General features: G+C 36.0%; 1 protein-coding gene across 17 annotated transcripts in view; it reads left to right on the forward strand.

Annotated features, from left to right (window-relative positions):
* Window positions 1-22158, forward strand: part of CAMK2D (calcium/calmodulin dependent protein kinase II delta) — a 316173-nt gene that overhangs the window by 184234 nt on the left and 109781 nt on the right. The gene's annotated exons all lie outside the window — the stretch shown is intronic.

The following is a 22158-nucleotide window of genomic DNA, read 5'->3' on the forward strand; positions in this document are numbered from 1 at the left end:
AGTGTGAATTATTTCTCTTATTGACCACCTAAACATGGGAGTTGTCCGATTATTTAGGTAATCTCTTTATTTAAAGAAAACAGAGAGGGATTTAAAAAAAATACCATACTCTTTGTTTTGACTGTTGCAATGTAGAGAGTTTGGGGTACTATGATGTTGACTTGGTCTCTGAGTAGAAGCATGAATATGTATGAAATAAAGTTACTGACTATGAGTAAAACCCAAGAATAAAAAGACATTTATATTATTTATAACTTATTTATATTATTAGAAAAGCATTTGGTTTTCGCAAAGGAATATCTGTCTCTAATCAGAGGTAAAAATTTGTTAAGTACTATGAACCTCCCTTCCCAAACCAAGACAAGCATATTATGACTTAATGTCTCATTTGTGCTGCACAGTATCTCTATGAGGTATATAGTAGTATTATTTAACTTCTCTTTACAGATAAGGAAATTGAGGCAAGAGAGCTTACTTGCTTTCTCCAATGTCACAGCATAAGTGACTATGCTAGGACTTAGATTTTCCTGACACTGAAGACAGTGCTACAAACCACAACGAAATATTGCCTTATATTTACATGCTAGAGTACCATATACTTGCATTTGGTTTTGAATGATTTTTCTTTTCCACCTTTAGTCCAACTGTGGATGTAGGGCTTTCTGAATTCCATTACTTTTTAGTCTACTTTTGGCATCCCTACCCCACTTCTTAAGCCTACTCTTAACTGCATTCCCTGAACATGGGGCTGAATACCAAATTTATCCCTCTCTTATACTATAACTAGCACATTTTCATAGAAAAAAGGCTTTTCTGTAAACTAGACATTACAACCCTCAGTCAGTAGTATTGGAGATGGCTCATTGGTTGAATACAGATAAAACCTCTAGATTTATGAAAGTTGGGCCTATTTGAACTAAATCCAAATGTGCATAATCCCAGGTATTTAGGAAAATGGAGATTGAGTTGAGCCTCACATCCTGGGTGGTTCTGTTGAGAGAAGTGGGAACAAAACCTTTGGAGATAGCTAGAATCACCTGGTAGAATCACCTAGTAGATAGATACGAGTTTTGCTGGAAAGTGGTGGCAATAACATGTAAAAGTCAATGTATCCTTCAGGACTCTTTATGTTGCAAGGGACAGAAGTCCAAAATCACTTCAGCCAAAAAGTTAACTTATTTCCTCAAATAAATGAAAAGTTCATGGGTAGATTGGTCTCAAATGTGCTCAAAAGTGGCCCAGGTTCAGTTGACTCCGTGCGCTCTTTTCTGGTTTATTGTCAGGCACATTCTCCCAACATGGTGGCCCCAAACACTTCCAGGCTTACATTTTTCTTATGACAATAAGTCCCATGCAAAAAAAGCCTCTTTTTCTAGGTAATTTCAATAGTTGTACCAAAATGGAGTTGTATTTTCCATCCCTAAACCAATTATTCTGACCAAGGGAATTACACAGTAGCCTTTGGGGATGAAAATGGATGGTAGTCAAGATAGTTTACTGAAAAAAAAAAGGGGGGGATGTGCAGCTCTAAGAAGAGAAATAAATGCCAGGTAGGTGAAAAACAACAGAGGTCTACTACAGGCAGGAAAAAAAAAAAAGAAAAAAAAAGAGGTAGATGGGAATCAAGCCAAAGGAAAAGTAGAAGAGAAGCAAAGGCCAGAAGCCAGTAGTCTAGGAGAATAGAAGCAAGTCTTGTTATTATGCTAGTAACATTGTCTTCTTAAACACAATTACCTCCACTTTAGTACTGGAGGTAATATTTCAAAGTTATCGACATAACAGGAGCTAAATAGTTTTTAATTGCTTTTATTTTTTAAGCATAAAGGTCTATATGCTTATCTATCCTGGAAATTTAAAATCTTGCATATTTAATTCACTCATCATCAGATAAACTCAGATGACTCTGCTTAATGAGTTTTTCTCTAGCATGTGGCTCTCTTATTCAAAATGTCAAAAAGAATATAGATAAATAAGGTAGCATAAAATTTTATTAAATTAGATAATACTTGTGAATTACCTGTGTATGTTATATATGTTTTAATCATATACAAAGAGTATATATGTATGTATATGTATACAATTATACATATATGTGTAAATGTGTATGTATGCATATGTGCATATACACACACATGAGGCTAGGAAGGGATATTCTATGATGCTTAGGGAAAAAAATCATTTCATAGAACTTCAGCTTCAAGACTGAAATTTCTTATGTAGCTTATGCAAAAATATTGTTGTAAATTTTTTTATTACTCAGTTTCTAAATTTGAAATTCAAGTAGTACCTGTTCTTATTTTATCTATAGATATTTAATTGAACAAATAGGTCAAATTCCTAACTTATTTTATTGCCTTGCTTCACATGAAAAAGTTACAGAAGCTATTGATTAAGGAATTGAAAAAAATGTTTAACAGTTACTAAAAATAAACTGTGAAGTCCTTAGTTACTGTTTGGTTCAAAGTGAGATGATGAGAAAGAACAGCAATCCAGTGTGGAATACACATCAACAGCAGGAGAACGACTCAGCTGCTGGTCCCAGCTTCAATAAGTATCTGTAAATAGTTGAGTGAGCCCATCACTGGTTTTAATGGGTCATTAGGCAAAAATGGGTAAATAAGTGGAGGACATTTAAAAAAAAAATGGATAGGGATCATGAATACTTTTTTATCCAGCATTTTTCTGCTTTTCTTTGGTAACCATTGTAATTTAACCATGGGACCACCTATTCTTTCCCATTATGTATAATCCCATGGATCTGTCCTTGAAAGTGTCCCATTCTCCCTTATCTAAGGGGTAGGCACATGACTTGAGCCAGACCTGTCAGGTGCTCCCCCTTCTCTCTGGAATTTGAAACCTGAACCAAGTAACTGGAAGACGGAAGATGGTAGGAGTGGACTCATGGTGGGGTGCCTGGAAGATCCCCAGTAGTTCCTCTGGCCTGGAGATGGAAAGCTTCTGAGCCTGCTGCTTCAGGCCTCCCTCTGACTCTGTGTGCTATCCCACGTGCTGCCAAAAAACTCTTGTTCATCCTATATAAGCCAGAGCTGGTTTCTGTGGCTTTCAAAGCAAAGAACCCTAGCTGAAGCAGAAGAAAAAGTAAGGGGAAGAAGAGATAAGATCAGAAATAAAAAGGAAAGAAGATAATAAGTAATTGAGGAAAGAGAAGAGGATCCACACCAGAGCCTGTCAGCCTTTCATCTTTTTTCAAGAAATAATGTATTTACCTCCAGCTCTGTTCATATTCTATCAGCCAGAGAGTGAGGTGGTGAGGCACAGGACTGTCTTGAGCCCTGAAACTCACTTGCTTAGATTTGAGCCCCCAACTCTGCCAATTACTTCCTTTCTGGCTTTGAACAATTTGCTTAACCTTGTAGGGTCTCAGTTTCCTCAGTTGTTAAACAAAAATAACAGTACCATATAACTTTTAAGATTGCTGTGAGAATCAAATGATTTAGTTGACGTAAAACTTAGGGAACAATGCTTGACATAGAGTAAACACTTAACAGGTGTTACCTGTGATTATAAATCTGAGCTCTGTGTAGAAAGAAAAGAATAGTTTCTATTCTATCTACCTCATTTGTACCTCATTGTGTTAGTAAACATTTATTGAGCGCCTAATGTGTGATGTTACTGTACTAGGTGCTTTAGAGAGTACAAAGATGAAGGCACTGTTTCTGCCATCAAATTGCTCACACTATGATTTTGGTGGTTGATACAATTAACAATGCAAGACAGAAAGATGCCGTGAGAAATGTGGAAAATATACTCAGGGAGTTTAGAGAAAAGAGTTTTGGGGCGCCTGGGTGGCGCAGTCGGTTAAGCGTCCGACTTCAGCCAGGTCACGATCTCGCGGTCCGTGAGTTCGAGCCCCGCGTCAGGCTCTGGGCTGATGGCTCAGAGCCTGGAGCCTGTTTCCGATTCTGTGTGTCCTTCTCTCTCTGCCCCTCCCCCGTTCATGCTCTGTCTCTCTCTGTCCCAAAAATAAATAAACGTTGAAAAAAAAAATTAAAAAAAAATACAAAAAAAAAAAAAAAGAAAAGAGTTTTTTTCCAAGTATGTGTAAGTTTTAACACATAGAATAGGAGTCATCAGTTTGAGCAAAAGTGGGAATTGAAGTATATTTTGTTTGAATGACAATAAGTAACCTGGTTTGGCTGAAGGTGTCTCTTACCCTCTTCACCTGGAGTCAAGAGGAGGCCTGCCAACAAAGACCTGCCTCTCCTGTGTTTTTATCACCATCATCAGGGATGAAGAGGGAGACCAGGAACCTTGTCTCCCCCTAATGCCACACATCTTACAACTCACAGAGCCTTGGTGCTTTGAATCCACTTAAACTCACTTTATTATGCCCTTCTTTAGCCCTGCTTTTGATCACCTCAAGAGCCCCCAGATTCCCAGGTCACTCTGCATTTCTCATGTTCTATTCCCCAGAAACTTTTGTACATACAGCCTTACTGTACTCTGATGCTGAGAGCATGAAATCCCAGAAGACACATTCCATTGAGCTATGAAAGACCTCAGCAACTCTTAACCCACATTCTATAGATAAGGAACTCCTTTCTGTTGACAATGAAAAGAGATTGCTGGAAATACTTGAGATATCCACAGACAATTCTTAAATTATATTGGATTTTATAATGTGAATACAAGAATGAGATTTCTCCACATCCCATCTAATGATTAAGCTTTACCTAATAGTTTAGATTGTTCAGGTCTGTAAAGGCATGTGTAGCATTTACTGTCAGAGCAATGGTGGCCCTGATTCAAGTATTTCAGGCATTTCAGTCTCTCTCCACTGTGCACAGAGCCAGTGGGAGATTAGTCCACAATGGGAATAAAATACACACTCAGGTGAGGTAAATCTATATGTACAAATCTACATTCTATAACACATGTAGTTGGTAATATGAACTGTGTCTTTGTAAGTACATTTTGGTTGTACCATTGTCTTATATAAGTTTAGCTGTGGCAAGTAATACTGGAAATTTTATTTTCTCCTCAATTGTCCCATTTTAAATATTACATGCTTTAGTAGCAATTATCAATTGGATTTTCCCACTGGTGACATTGGTTTTGAGCGGTTATCCTGAAGAATCCCAGTGCCTCACCTTTCAGGAGAGTGGAGTTTCATAATGTGTAATGATGTCACCCATTTTTACCAGTTGAGTCCAGGTAGCACCCGTAACACTACCACAGTGTATTTGTAAGTAGTATTTCAGTAGGACTTCTAACTTTTTTCCTAGGAAACAATCGTTTTTGTTTCTCCCGAGTGGAGTCTGTTATCATAGAGAGCGATACCAATAGAGATTACTATTTTTGTATGTTAAGTATACTTACATGAAATATATATTAAAAACTTATATATGAGGTTTTTATTCAAAATCTTACCCAACTTGCATTGTTTGTGCCCCATGCAGGCTGTGTTTTAAACAGTACAAAATTAGAATCCACAATCCTAGGAAATTCTTGTCTAAAACCAATGGTATATCTGAACAAACTGGGTGGACGAGACTCAGGGAGACACTAGATAAAATTTAGCATGGCAGCAATTTAAAATTAGAAGCCCTTGATGAAAGATGAGACCTGTTTTAGGCTTCTTCGTGAGCCCCACCTTTTAAAGGCAGGATTTGATTCCGTGGAAGGGAGGTGCAGTCACGGGAGGACAGACTGTCTGCCCTCGTAGGGAGTGCCTATCTTCCTATTTAGTGTGTGATAGTGTTAAATAAAGCCGTGACCTTTGATTATCTCCCAAGCTTTTCTACCTCTCCATTGGCAGAATGCCATGGGATAGTGTATATTTATCAGCAAGCTGTGGTCTAAATTCAGACATTGTCTAAAGCTTATGACAATATAGTGTCTATTGTATGTACTGTATAGACTTTTCATCTGGGAGGCACTCCGTCAATCTCTAGAGATTGGGGAACTTTTATGTGTTTCATGAAGTTCTAGAGTAGAATAGTCTCTTTATTATTTATTTAAATAATAGCCTGAAGTAGGCTGTTAGTAGAAATAGTCTCTTTTCTGTTTTACATATGATTCAATTACTCAAGTCCGAGTAGCAAAATGTACAATTTTTATGTTATTCCTTACAGACAGATTTTTTTAATGAAAGCTCCTATAGTAGCTTAAAATTTGTTTCTTTAAAGTGGAAGAAAGAGTATCTGAAGTCTATAATTTTGAGAAGTTTTAGGTACAAGTTAATGATGGAAATGTTCTCTGTCTCAGTCACCCGTGATGGTTGCATGGCTATATGTGTTTGTCAAAACTCATAGAACTGTGCACTAAAAAGTGAATTTGCTGTATGCAAATTGTACCTTCATAAATGCAGGTCAAAGAGATAGCTATACTAAATGGAAGCATGTGTCCTAGATTTAAATGCTTTATTTATTTTATGGTTTATTTACAAATATTCCTTCCTACTCTCATTCTATTCATGGAGAATAGATCCCACCCATACCCCCGAATGAGCCATCCTGCATGTCCCATGATTCTATCCTTCTGGACACAACTTACTGGATTAGGTATGAAGACCTAACTGGAGCTAGGTCAACCTGGATTGGGAACCAAAGCACAGACTAAAGTTGTAAGTTCTTAATAGATTTGGGGCCAGAGTCAAAATACACGCTCCAGAAGCCATAGACAAGTGAGAGTTATAGGGCATTTCCAAAACAGCTATGCAGAAGAAGCTAGTATCAAGGAAGGAGGATTGAGCAGGTATGTGGAGAAGCACTGAACAAGAGCCCTTGTATCGTCATAGGAAAAGAGAGGAACATAGTACCCTAATGACTTCAGTTTCTTAGAGGTTTGGCTGAACCTGAAATCAGTTTCTCTGACTTTCTTCCTCTGTAAATCTTTTATTTAATATAGCCAGTGTGAGTTTTGGTTTTCGTGTTAAAGAGCAGGAATATTATCTAATGACATTTGATGTTCTTCATCCCAAATTATAGTCAAATACCAATTTTTTTTATAGCATCACCTCTTTTATTCCTAAAATACATGGCTTTAGTAGGGAGAAAGAGAAATGGAATCTTACAGAAGTCTGAGCTATTTCTGTTAACTCTATTTTCACCTGGAAATTTCATTTAAAAAAAAAATCAGGAACTACCAGAGTAAAAATTTTATACTTTACTTGGTATTTCCTTTTTTCTCCCTTCCTAGAAAATTATTTAGATACAAAAAGGTGAAATAGAATCATAGTGACTGATGTTAGCTCCTTCTAATAAAATTATCTTTTTTTGTGAATAAATCATTTTATCACTTTCACACCAAATTTTTGATGACTGGTCTATTTTTAAACTGGCCTTATATCAGATTTAGGAAGAAAGAAGACCTAAGTGGTTGGTACACTCATATCTGGGACCTGATTTGTACAGTTTGCCTTTTTCCATTTCTTCCATAGTTAAAATCAAGAGCCATTTCCTGCTTATTGGATAAGGGAAGTTTTTTTATTTTGTAAGATATGTTTTCTTTTCAGAAATTATTTTTCATTCTTCAAATAAACTCAGTGTTTGAGAATTTGTAATAGTAATTAAATTATCATTTAACAGTGGTAGCAAACTGTAACTCAATGTTGCTTTCTGTGAAAGGCAAGAACATTCCTGTTCAAATTACTCTTCACTACTTTAGAAGATGTGAGTTGACGTGAAAATAGCCTTTTAATTCTTCTTCCTAAACTGGTCAGTTAAAAATCTTAGGATTTTTTAAAGTATTTAGGAAAAAAATGATGAAAAATATTTGGGTGCATCTTTATAGTTTTAAATTCTCTTTTTTAGTTCTATTAAAAACTCCTTTAAAAAGCTTCAGTAAACTTTCTGGCTTAAGATATTATATCGAAACTATATCATAAAGTCTATTTCAGGGCACCTGGGTGGCTCAGTCAGTTAAGTGTCCAACTCTTGATTTTGGCTCAGGTCATGATGTTATGTTTTGTGAGTTTGAGCCCTGCATCTCAGAATTCTCTCTCTCCCTCTCTCTCCCTCTCTCTCCCTCTCTCTCCCTCTCTCTCCCTCTCTCTCCCTCTCTCTCCCTCTCTCTCCCTCTCTCTCCCTCTCTCTCTGCCCCTCCCCTACTTGTGTATTCATTTGCATTCATTCTCTCTCTCTCTCTTTCTCTCTCTCTCTCTCCCTCCCTCAAAATAAATAAATAAGCATTAAAAAAAAATTTGTCTCTCCCCCACCCCCGTCCCTGCCACCTAATACCTATCACATAAGCAAAACTAACTAAGACTTAAACTATTATGAACCAAATAAGGAATGGGGTGTAGCTTAAAGCGAATACATTCACAAATCTTGTCTCCAGTATATAAAACAAAACATTCTGAATTGGAACAGAGAGGTGTAGTGTAACTTAATTCTTAAATGCGCTCTGTACTTCTAGAATTTTACCATTGAGTTGACCCAGTCTTGATCATTCTCACAGTTGCTTCACATTAAAAAACAACTTAATAAGAACATAATCAATAAATTAAGAACCCAAAGCCTAGAAGATAAAAGGGATGTCATATACCTGAGGAAACAAATTGAGGACCAAATGAACATCATTATTGAATAAGTGACTGACAAAATATGAAGTAGTTGATAAACACCACTGATTAGCTAATTAGTGACACAGTAAAAGGACTTGTGATAATTATAGTGTATGTGGATGAAAGAGATGAAAATACCATGGTTTTAGAAAATCTAATAGATTGGAACAGAGCTAAAGCTAATTCAACGTAAGAGTAATTGGGATCCCTGAATAGAAAACCCAAATAAGGAACAGAATATATAACTCAAGAGAACTTCTGTAAAATGAAGAGAGAATTGAATCTGTATATTAAAAGCACAATATGTTCCAGGAAATTTTGAATCAGAATATGAATCTGAGATGTGTCCTAGTTAGGCTGATACACTTGTAAGACAAGAGCATTCTTTAGGCATCTAGGCAGCAAGATGCCACTGAAGAAAAGACAGTGTAAAAATTCTCAAATATGGAAAACACTCCCAAAATACAAAATTCACTGGATTCTTATAGGGCAAGGGTGGGACCTAGGGGTTGCAGAGCTGGAAGAACTACTTGAAAAATTGAAATCCAGCCAATCAATCAAAATGAATTCATGAATGAAAAAGACTCTGATAAAAGGTCCAGCTTATAAGCATTTAGTCCTCACTGAGATGACATGAATACTCAACAGTGCTGGGAAGACTGATCATCAACAGAATGTGAATATATAAACCCAGACAAGGTAACGTTTAGAGAGGTGAAGGAGGGAAATTAGAAGGGAATAGAAGAATGCTAATGCCCTTATCTGTCATTAAAAGCAGGGAGTCGGCTGATACCATCTAAATTAAAAAGTAGTTAAAAATTATTCTTGGTTGTTAATTTTTTGTTCAGAATTCTCTTTTTTAAAAACTTCAGAGTGGTGTTTTTATTTTTGAGAGAGAGAGAGAGAGAGAGAGAGAGAGAGAGAGAGAGAGAGAGAGAGAGAGAGAAAAAGCAGGGAGGAGCAGAGAGAGAATCCCAAGCTGACAGCATGGAGCCTGATGTGGGGCTCGAACTCACGAACTGCGAGATCATGACTGGAGCTGAAACCAAGAGTCGGAAGCCCAATCGACTGAGCCACCCTGGCATCCCATAGAGTCATTTTTAAGATATATGTCTACTAACAATATTTAAGTTAAAATTTGGTTTAATTTTTCTTCTATTAATATCAGATTTAATTAATATTTTGTAAATAAGATTAATAACAAAATGAACCCCATTTTTAAAAAAAGTGTCTCCTTGTGTTTCTTTCATGTGTACAGCCTTCACACACACTCCTACACACACAACATTTCCAGTTTGTGGATTTGGAGTACTTTACCCTTCTTTTCACTTTTCTGCATTGTTTTGATTTTATTGAGAAAAAATAAAAATAATTGAGTGGTTTTTTTTCTTCCTAATCAGATGAAGGGCAGTTGGAACCAAGTATACCCATATGTTAACTGGATTAAACTTGGGGAAGCCACGAATATAGACTTTTATTCTTTTTGTATTTTCTTGAAATGTCAAAAATGAAAATATTAAAAGAACTTAATAGTTGATGCCTGAGTATCTTTAGCTAGAAGATACTTATTAGAGATCAACATTGTTCTCTTTAAAAAAAAAACACAAAAACAATGTAGTTTATTCTTCAATCTCTACTTACTAGGAATCCAGTAAGCGGGAAAGGTCTTTATATAACTAAAATTCTGTCAAAAAAACATGTTCACTAAAACTTGAACTTCACTCCATAAAGAATCCCAGACCCTCCATCAGAATATATTGACTTCATGTATTTTAACAGTTTTTATGATCTAATATCCAACCCCCCCCCACCCCGACAATTAGAAGCTAGAAATTCGAGGGGAGAAATGAAAACCAGAGTCCCAGGAAGCTCATAACAGTGATTGCAGTAACAAGAAGAAAGAGTTGACTGCCTGAGGGAGGAAATAAGCAAAACAATGTTTATGTTTATTTATTTATTTTGAGAGAGAGAGAGAGAGAGAAAGCATGTGTGTGCACCTACGTGAGTAGGGGAAGGGCAGAGAGAGGGAGAGAAAAAGTGCCAAGCAGTCTCCACACTGTCAGCATGGAGCCTGACTCAGGGCTCCATCTCACAACTATGAGATACGACCTGAGCTGAAACCTAGTTGGATACTTAACTGACTGAACCACCCAGGCACCTCAAAAATAAGCAAATTTTAAATGAAGGGGGGAAAAAAAGAAAAAAAAGAGCCAGAAAAACTATGGTTTGAGAGGGCTTAGGGTGGGAGCAAATTTTTCTGCTCACCTCTTTTGTTCTTAGGCACCAAAAACTGTACAGAACACAGCATTCTATAATCATAATCATGATCCTGAGCCATTTAAAAAATTACATATTGTAATTAAGAATTCAGAGGTATGCAAAGTACTTTTCTATGTCACTGTCAAAATAGTTAAACTGAGTTTTGTAACTTAAAGGAATAATTTTTTGTTATTTGGAAAGATAAAATCTCCCCATTCTTAATGATGCCAGGAAAATTAAATGTTTCTCTAATGTTGTTTTACATTTTGTTTCATGGAAACCCTACAATTAACATACAGGCACATAGCATTAATCTTTTTTGTATCTGTCCAAGAAATGGATGGCAGTCTTCAAATAAATAATTATCCTTCTTTTTAAGTTCCGTGAAACAGCAAGTGCATAGAATATACCCCCTTGCTTCTACAGTTTAATGGCCTAATATTCTCCAGAAGGGAAAATAATTACATTTGGTACCTGAGTTTTGTGGAGCTATAAATATTACTGTAGAAAACCTAATTGGCTGTTAAATCTTGAAGAAGTGAGTGCACAGATGCTCCGTTTATTTTTTTTTTCTTCAACTTGTTCCACCTATGTATCACACCATATGCTGTTTACAAAGATGACATATCCCATAGAACTAGGCTTGTAAGAATTTTCTGGAGTTCTGAAATCCATTAGTGGTGAATGACAGCATCTTTCTGCTGCCTGTTGGATTAATGTTTTCATGTACACTGATTTCTAGCCATATTTGAATGCATATTTAACATTTAAAAGAGTTTGAGAGTTGGCAAATAGTCCTAGCATTTTTCCATTGGTGTCAACAGAGAGAACTATTGTCCTCAATGAGGGTTGCCCAGTGAAGCACTTTCATTAACTTTTCTAAGTTCTAGAGCACTTTTTGTTTTACAAATTCCTTATAATGTAGACACATGGTTGAAAGAGCACTTAATGATTGCATGGTATTGAAAGTGAAAAATAAATGCCTCAATTGATAAACCAAGACTCAAATTTGAAAATAAGCTTTGATGTGGATATGATGAGGAATCAGGAACTTTGGATTCTAACACTAGATCTGTTAGTGATTGATGTCCTTGGAAATATTATCCTACTATTCTGTGCAAGAGTAGATTATCTCAGCAGTCCTTTCCAGGCTTTAAAACCTTATAATTTTTTCAGGTGCTATTCATGGAATCTAATATGTTCATGCTGTGTTTTAGAACAATAACATAGCAGCAATATGGAGAATATATTTGTAGAAGGGAGAGGTGAATTTGGCCATAAGAGACAGTCTGGTAGTTTATGTGAGACATACTGAAGCACTAACTTTGGGATAGAGGATGGAGAGGAGGTGATCATGTCTGAAGGTATTTTCGAGCTAGAATTTGGCAGAACATGATAAACTACTGGATGCTATGGTGAGAAAGAAAGTGGAATTTCGCTTAATTTAGGTGGGGGCCATGTATGTATTAACTCCATTATAATACGAGAATGTAGACTAAAATGAATATATTTTTTCACAATTTGAAATGCCTTTGGGATGTCCATGAGACATTGGCTGGAGCTAAAGATGGGAGATTAATAGGAGAGAGAATAAGGGTAGACAGATTTTGATGGGAGATTAATTTATAGGCAAATTAGATGGAACCAGTGAACAAGGGAATATTTAAGATCCAGGAAAAAGTGGGGCACCTAGGTGGTTCAGTTGGCTAAGTGTCTGACTCTTGATTTCAGCTCAGGTCATGATTTCCTGGTTCATGGAATCGAACCCCACATCCAGCTCCACACTCATCCTGTGGAGCCTGCTTGGCATTCTCTCTCTCTCTCTCTCTCTCTCTCTCTCTCTCTCTCTCTCTCTCACTCTCACTCTCACTCTCACTCTCACTCTCTCAGTCTCTCTCTGCCCCTCCCCAGCTCATGCTATCTGTGTCTGTCTCTCTCAAAAAAAAAAAAAAAATTAACGTAGAAAATCAACTCCAGGAAAAAGAAGTGAGAGGGGAGAACTGAAGAGTAAAGTTCAGAAGGGAAAAAGCAAGAACAAACTAAGATCATATCTGAAGCCTTCTATCTTTAAAGGAGGGAGACCTCTTTCTCTGAGGTGAGAGGAAAGAGTAAGTCTGGATTTAGATCAGTTCAAATATGGGAGCCTGAAAATATATAGAGATAATTCTACAAAGCCTGTCCATTTGTTATCTGGAAGCTTCTGTTTGCTTAATTGTACAGTGTCTAAGGTTATACTTGGAATCACTATTCATTACACTGTTAAGTCAAGGTCTTTGCTATCTCCCTGACTCTTCACTGGCAGATTCTCTATGGGCCTAGTGTGTTTTATTGTGGTATTCAGGGTGGGGACCAAGTGGGGCTGAGTTCATTTGAGGAAACGGTTGGTAATTCCTTCAAACCCTCACAAGTTGGGTTTTTCCTTAAAGGAGAGAATTGAAGTTTGTGCCAAAATGCTCAGGCAAATCAGAAACATAATTGTAGTTTCTGAATAAATTGGTCAGTGTCAGAAAATCACCTTACACAATTTTACTTCCCTATAATAAAATCCTCCAGTTTCCTTGGCGATCTGGTGCGTGTGTGTGTGTGTGTGTGTCTGTTTGTGTATTTTATTGACAGTTTTATCCCAGTCTACCAGCTTGTACCTGCTGCTAGTAAATATTTTAAGCATTCTTTTCTTTGCATGAGACATGGTCACTTTTACCATTTTTTTCTGAGCTTTCTAAATGGTTTCAAAGGGCTTTCGATGTAAAAGTAAGATTTAAAGATCAATCTGTCTTTTTCAGCTAATGATGTATTTCCAAGCACTTTTCCCTTTACCTGCCAACATTTATAATAAGACAGTTCTTATGTGAATGTACTATATTTAAACAGTTCATTCCTGGTTTAGTAAGCTATACTGTGGAGAGGAAGAAGGGACCATCTCTTGAAGGGTACCATAGCCAAGTTTTTCTTGTTTTTGTTTTTGTTTTTTTTTTAAAGATATTAAGACTGTTGCTTTATTTTTTATTTGAGGATGGTTGTTATGGTTCTGGTTTTTTCCTGTCTTGAAGTAAAATCATCTTGCAGGAATCAGGGTCAACATGTCTTTCCACATAGACAAGAATGATGTGGGCTTTTGAAGTTTTTTGAATATGTTTTTTGAGTTAATTGAATGTATTATGTCCGAATGGGTTTTCACAATTTTCTAGTGCAGTCTGTCTTCTGTTAATAACGTTTATAAAACTAGCATCTCACATAGAAAAAGTATAAGATGGGTAGGTAAATAGAGCAACAGACAGCTAGCTATAGATAGATTTTATAAAAAGATATTGGAAAGCTATCCACAAATAGTTAAAATATTAAAAATCATGGGGCGCCTGGGTGGCTCAGTTGGTTAAGCATCCGACTTCAGCTTAGATCATGATCTCGTGGCTTGTGAGTTCTAGCCCCGCGTAGGGCTCTGTGCTAACAGCTCAGAGCCTGGAGCCTGCTTCCAATTCTGTGTCTCTTCCTCTCTCTGCCTGTCCCCTGCTTGTGCTCTGTCAATAATAAATAAATGTTAAAAAAAATTAAAAATAAAATATTAAAAATCATGTAACTTGTTTTTCTCACTTGTCATTCTTGCTTTTGTGAATATTATTGGGAAAAATAATGATATTTAATTTGGTCTATCTTCATGTGGTTTCCAGGATTTTTTTAAACTAATGAAGAATACAAGTTAAGTTTTCTAATTATCTGTCACCTTAGATGATGACCTCTTAGCAATTTTGAACTCTCTACTTAAAAGAATAAATTTAATGAAAGAAAGTATTTTAATGCAAATCACAGACTTCTAATTAACTTACTTTTCCTATTATTATAAGTCGTTTTAACATTGACACTATGTTAGTATTCAGAGGCTAGATCTCAGAACAGTTAGATATCTTTGTTCGTATATACTAACATCCAAATGTATATTTTTATTTTTATTTCTATAAATATTTTATTCTGAAATCCTTTCAGTTGTCTAACTGATATTTTCTCCAGGGCAACTTTGAAGCAACTGACCTAGAAGTTTCTATAAATATCCCTTTCTTTGAAAATATAAGGGGAACGAGATAGGTCACAGAGAATAAAAACCCAATGTCGGTACAGTGCACTGGGCATGTGGCCCCTTTGAAACCCAGAAGCTTTCCCAGTAAGAAGGAGGGATGAAGAACAGATAGTCATCAAAGTTAACCCTTGCAGGCAAGTCACCTGTAGCTGAGTCTGAGGAGCCTTCTTTACATGCCCTCTTTTCCAAAACCTAATTGCCTCCCCAAACATGAGCAAAAGGAGCCTTGTTTATAGAACTTTGACTGATAATTACTTTTTGATTTCTCTTTTTCCGACATTGAAATTTTATTTTTATCCTGGACTTAAGCTTTCAAGATCAATATCATGTACTTAACTATGTTTTCATTTTAGGGCTTATGGTTTCATTTTTATTTATTTTCTTATATTTTCCAAGTGTCAAATATAATTCCATGTAATTGATATAAATATTAGATATAATATAGCCTATGATAAAAATCTATGCCTAGAAATTTGGCAAAAACTAAATCAGCTCTATTTGGTACCTTACCCTTGTAGGAGGCAGTAAGCATTGTGGCTGAGAGCATGGTCTATAAATTCAGATCCATATATGTGTCCCTTATCAGCTACTTTCTGGCTCTGTGATTTTCTGAAGCTTATCTTTGCCAATCTTCATGTTTTTCATCGCTAAAATAGACATAATATTATTCATAAGATGTTTGAATGGATTAGATAAGACAGTGTTCACAAAGTGTCCCAACAAAACTAGTGCTTAATAAATCTGACCTGTTTCTTTATATGCCAGCTATTATGGCAGATACCCTCAGGGTATAAAATCACAGTTGGTAGTTGGGCAGCTTGATGATTCTAGTTCAGATTTTTAACTATGGAGTGGAAGTATTTTTTTTTTTTGGCTTGGTGGTTTCCTCTTTATTGATGTGCCTCCTACCTTCCCCCCACAATTTCAGTCCCTCCCATCTACCCCCAAAAAAGAAGGTAGTGAAAGGAAGGGAATGTCGGGGTTCTGAGCCCCTTGGGCAGTTAGAAAGGGAACAGGAAGCAAAACAATCACTGGATGTGACAGAGATTGACCATTGAGAAACCTAAAGCAGAATGGGGAAGGTGGAAAGAGAAAGGGGACAAAGGAGAGGTACTAGAAGCCACCTCCCCCATGAGCCCTCCTGCTAAGAGGGGCTGGAGGAGAGCCTCAAATGATAGGAAGTACAGGTCCTGAAGGAGGGAGGTGGTGGTCGAGCCTGAAGGAGAACTAGGTCAAGCAAGGGGGGCCACCTCTCTCTTTGTAGAATGGGACCCCCCTACCTCAGAGGCAGCAGCTTCACAGACTGTAGACACTTTGATCACTGTAGGCGATGTATAGAAAGAAGTCTTCTTCTTGATCTCCCATTAAGGACGTAGAAGGCAGGCCAAAGACAAATGAAGCAGGGCTAGGCTAATCTTTGAAAAGACCAAGTCTCTTGGGGTGCCTGGGTGGCTCAGTTGGTTGAGTGTCCAACTCATGATTTTAACTCAGGTTGTGTCCAACTCTTAATTTCGGCTCAGGTCATGATCCCAGGGTGGTAGGGTAGAGCCCTGCATTGGGCTCGGCACTGAGCAGGCAGCCTGCTTAAGGTTCTCTCTTTCCCTCCGTCTACACCTCCCCTGCTTACTCTCCCTCAATAAAAAATAAAAAGTAAAAAATAAAATAATAAAATTGCATCGAAAGACCAAGTCTCAGGTATGTTGGTTCTTTTGAGCCTTTAAAGTCATCTTGGCTTTCAGCAGCTGGTTGGTCTTACAAAGGAAAGATCAAAATATAATGAGAAAGAGGTGTCTAGAAACAAATATGTAGAGTTGGATGCAAAAATATTGTGATGGTGGGACCTAGGAAAGATGAATTCTTATGCTATGAAGTATGTGCTTACTTTTTACACCAAGTTTGAGTATCCATTTATTATTCTACCTTCCTGTTGGCAGATCTCAGGGGGTGCAAGCATTCCATTTTATACTTTTATTGCATTAATCTGACAAAGAAAACATTGTGGAAATTTGAAACCCTGAAATTTAATAAATTAGCTTATTATAAATGTATAGCCTATTTGTGTGACCTTGGATGTACTACCTTCTCTGTGCCTTAGTGTCTTTGGCTAAATAAGGAAATTGAAAGAATAAATTATATCTTAGGTAAAAAGTTCTAAAAATGTATAGTTCTCTGTATTTTTATTTAGAACAATGTACAATATTCTTTAGAAATCTTTCCTTCACACAGATTTATTCTCTTTGGTTAGTACGTAGACTTTTCGTTGCAAATCTCTATTCAAGCTGCATTACCTTCAAGAATAGAAACAAGACATAATAACCGTTGACACAGAAAAGTTCATGCTTTTCTACCATTATAACAATAGGTAACATTGTTGAGCTATTAATATATGCTAAGTATTTTTCTGAGTATATTATAAACTTTATCATATGTAAACTCAAAAAACTATTGGTCTTCTTACTTTATGAGTGATGAAAAAAGAACTTTAATAACTTTGCCAAGAACAGTAAATGGTAGAGCAAAAATTTACCCAAAGTCTGACTAGGACCCTATGAATGACAAATATTTTTCTGAATGCTACTGAGAGCATCTAAGTTTATTATTGCATTATTTCTAATTTGTATTCATCTTCATATTTTCTATTCATTTCTTCCTTATACTTATTTGTGTTGCTCTAAATATGAATGTCCTTCTCCTAGTTAATAAAGAACCTTACTTCTCATAAAACATCTCAAATAACTTGTTATTCTTGTGTTTCTCATACTTGAATAATTATTTAAAATCTTTTCATAAAAAAGTTATTAGTGTTATCCTAAAGAATAAAATATTATAGCCTTATTTTAATAATATTTTAATGTCCCATAAAGAAATGGATAAAACTTTATGGATCTCCTAAGTAGTATAACTTTAAGTTTCTAATAGGGGTGATTCATCTAATGTCAATGTTTGATATACACCTTGTTATGTCAACAAGTTTTTTTCAGCTCTTTTGAAATTGTGCAGAATTGCAATCTGGGGTTCATCTGGTGAAGTTGAGGAAAAGAAATAGAGAGGTATATGCACAAGCAGAGAATTTTCTGATCTCTCTAGAACTGTATTCTTAAGTGATTATCTAGATTATATTCACTATAAAGAAAAAAACAAGAATAAACTAGAATAAACTTGCTTCACAGGTACTATTTAAAATATTTACAATTTAGGAGAATCTATTTGTACATACATATTTTATTGTTGCTACAAAGAGTTTTTTCTAAATTTCAACATAGGGGCGCCTGGGTGGCGCAGTCGGTTAAGCGTCCGACTTCAGCCAGGTCACGATCTCGCAGTCTGTGAGTTCGAGCCCCGCGTCAGGCTCTGGGCTGATGGCTCAGAGCCTGGAGCCTGTTTCCGATTCTGTGTCTCCCTCTCTCTCTGCCCCTCGCCCGTTCATGCTCTGTCTCTCTCTGTCCCAAAAATAAATAAACGTTGAAAAAAAAATTAAAAAAAAAATTTCAATATAAAAGCCAATTTAATATTGTTCATAGAGGTATTATCCTAGGGAGGGTAGAATTGCATGAGTTCTTCCCTGTAGAGAGTGCTCTGTGCTATAATGGTTTGGATTAAATATGAACAAATTCTCCCAAAACATTGTGTGAGATATTTTGAAGTGGATTAAAATTCTGGTAACAGGTTATTGTAATTTTTATAGTCTCTATATAAAAGAAAACTTCGAATGCATTTTATTTTTTTATATGAAATTATCTGTCTTTCTCTGTCTCTGCAAATATATACAAACTTTGATAGCCCTTTTAGTCATTTTCCCACATAGCCAAAATCATTAGAGAATAACTGGATATCTACATGCAAAATAATGAAATTGGACCCTTGCCTTATACCATATATAAAATTTAACTCAAAATGGATCAAAGACCTAAATGTAAGAGCTAAAACCGTAGAACTCTTAGAAGAAAATAGGAGAAAACCTTCATGACAGTGGATTTGGTAGTGATTTCCTGGATATGACACCAAAAGTACAGGCAACAAAAGAAAAAAAAGAGATAAATTGGACTTCATAAAAAAAAAATGTGTATCTATTGATGTACTGGTAGGGTGGCACAATCTGACTCCACAGGGACAGGAGCTTCTACACTTAGGACTCTTTTAGACCTTGTCCTATGTACCTCTTCACCTGATCATTCATTTGTATCCCTTAATAATAAAAAGATAATAACAAGTCAAAAAATTGTGTATCAAAGGACACTTTCAAGAGAGTAAAAAGATGATCCAGAGGTTGGGGGAAAATATTTGCAAATCATGCATCTAATAAAGGATTAATATCTAAAATATATAAAGAACTCCTACAGCTCAGTAACAAAAACAACACAATTCAAAATTGGGCAAAGCATTTGAATAGATATTTTGAAAAGATATAAAAATAACCAATAAGTACATGAAAAGATGCTCAACATTACTAATCATTAAGGAAAATACAAATTAAAACCACCATGATATACCACTTTATACACATTAGAGTGGCTAATATAAAAAGAAAATAAAACAAAACAGAAAATATCAATTGCATCAAGGATATGGAGAATTTGGAACCCTTGTGCATTGCTAGTGGGATGGAAAGTAGTGCAGCCACTTTGGAAAAAAATTGGCAGTTCCTCAAAGAATTAAACATAGAATTGGGACATGATCCAGCAGTTTAACTTTTCAGTATATATCCAAAAGAATTGAAATCAGGGACTCAGATACTTATGTACCAAGGTTCATAGCAGCGTTATTAACAATAGCCAAAAAGTGGAAACAGACCAGATGCTCATCAACAGATAAACAGATGAATAGACTATATACATACATTATTCAGCCTTAAAAAAGAATGAAATTTTGGTATATGCCACAACATGGGTGAACCTTTGAAATATGCTAAGTGAAATAAGCCAGATGTAAAAGGACAAATATTGTATCATTCCACTTATATGAAATATCTAAAATAAGCAGATTCATAGAAACAGGTGATGAGCGGGGGAGGAGAGATTGGGGAGTTTCTAATCAGTAGAGAGTTCTTCTGGGGATGATAAAAATTTTTGTAAATGGATAGCGGCTGATGGTTGCACATTGTGAATGCATTTCATGCCACTGGATTGCACACTTGAAAATGAATAATGGGATAAATTTTATGTTATGTATAACTTACCACAATAAAAAAATAACTTTACCCCCCCCAAAAAATTATTAGAGATTTCTAAACATACTATATGGATATTTTTATTTATAAATCTTATGGTTTAAATATCAAGTTATTGTAAATCACTTCTACTTCTAAATTTATAAATCTGAGACCTCAATGGTGACTTGTTATGTGGTTGCTATCTATTAATCAAAGTGGACTCACTGTATTGAAATAACAATAACTGTATCTAATGTTCATTGAGTACCTACTGTGTACTTGACACTATTTATGGTCTGCAACTATATTAACTCCTTCATTGCTTACATTGGCTAGGCATTTTTGTTATTTCATAAAAGAGGACACTGAAGATCAGAGAGATGAAATGATTCTCCTAAGCTACACAGTAGTAGTAAATAGCGGACACAGAATTCTAACACAAGATGGCTAATTTCTAACCTTGTCATTTTAGCTAATTTCAGATTCTATCCAGATTTGTTATAACGTTTATTTTTTAGCTCTGATCTGCTTTTTCTGGTTGATCTTAATATCAATGAATCTGATAATTCAATCAACAGACATTTATGTTATGCCTTTTTATTTACATATACTCCTCCAAGTCCTGGAAATACAGTGATGGACAATACAAAACTTATATTATAGTAGGTCGGAGAGGAGGAGATAGATAATAAGTAAATAAACAAGTAAACTCAGCCAGATAATTTTAGATTATTTTTAGTGCTATGAGGAAAACAGGATGATATATGGTGAGTGACTAGGGACTCATGGCTGATTTAAAGGGGGTGATTAGGTAGGATTGCTATGAGGTGTCAGGAACAGAAACCTAAATATTGAAAAGATCTGGAAGTAGAGATTGTACCCACAGCAAGCAATAGACACAGTCCTATGAAAAAATGACCTCAGCGTGGAGCAGAAGGAAGGCCACTGTGGTTTAAAACACCACAGGGACTAAGGCACAGGGATCTAAAGTAACACATAACATAGGTGTGGGCCAGAGCTCACAAGGCCTTGTAGGCCAAGAAAAGGAATTTGGATGTTATATTGTGTGCTGTGGGAAACCCTGGAGAGATTAAAGCTAGGAAATGAAATGATCTAATTTCATTTTACAGAGCTCTCTCTTGCTGTAGGGTGGCGAAGGGATTATGGGAGGCCAGAAGGGAAGCGAGGAAAATGGATATTGTGAGAGTTCAGGAAAGAAAGAAAGAAAAAAAAAAAAGATTGTTATTGGGACAACGGTGAGAACAAATGAGAAAGAGAGAAACATCAGTGTCATCTTGAGAGGGTAAATTGGACTTTTTAAAGTGAACTGTACATGTATATTGCAAATGTATAAAGAATGTTGGACTTTCAGAGCTTTAGGAAAAAAAAATACGGATTTAAATGAAAGGAATCCCTGCTCCTCAACCTAGGCCAGAATTACAGAGATGGTTTCAGATTCATAGGATGACTTCTTTACTTTTCTCTGGGTAGAACTTTCTTTCTCTCCATTGTTCCATCTTCTGACTGAATCTCTCCTATAGTTAGTCAAAACTGAAAATAATATTCAAAGAAAAATGTGACAACATCACAGAGTAATAGACATTCAAACATATTTTATGATGAGGAAAATATGTAGAAATTCTATTTGGTATTTCAGAATATTAAATAATGCAATAAAATCTCCCAGAGGTACATGTGGGATCATTACTAGCCAGTGCTATATTTTTGTATTCTGTGGGAAGCCAAACTCTAAGTTCATAAAATCTTTCTCTACTTCACTATCTTTCCTCAACATCTTTCAACATTCCCAAAAGTAATTTAGATCTAACATTAGGATGAATCTGTCATTTGCATGGCAAAGATGTAAAGATCAGTAGCATTTGCCTTGCATGCACTGACTCTTGTATTCTTTTACAATCTTGTATAATTTGTATGTGGAAGGTATTCTTCAGGCATTTGGCAAAAAAAAAAAAAGTATTGCATGAACCCTTTTTAATTTGGTATATTGGATAAATTTATAGGGCCATGACTCTGTCTGATCACTAACCCCATACCCTGTTTGTTCTCTTGCACAAACCAGCACACTGTGGCACCAGCTAAAAACATTTCTAATCACAGGCTTATCTGCATCTAGTGACCTAGTGGCAAGAT

This window comes from Felis catus, chromosome B1 (assembly GCF_018350175.1).
Source record: "Felis catus isolate Fca126 chromosome B1, F.catus_Fca126_mat1.0, whole genome shotgun sequence".
Classification (NCBI taxonomy): domain Eukaryota; kingdom Metazoa; phylum Chordata; class Mammalia; order Carnivora; family Felidae; genus Felis; species Felis catus.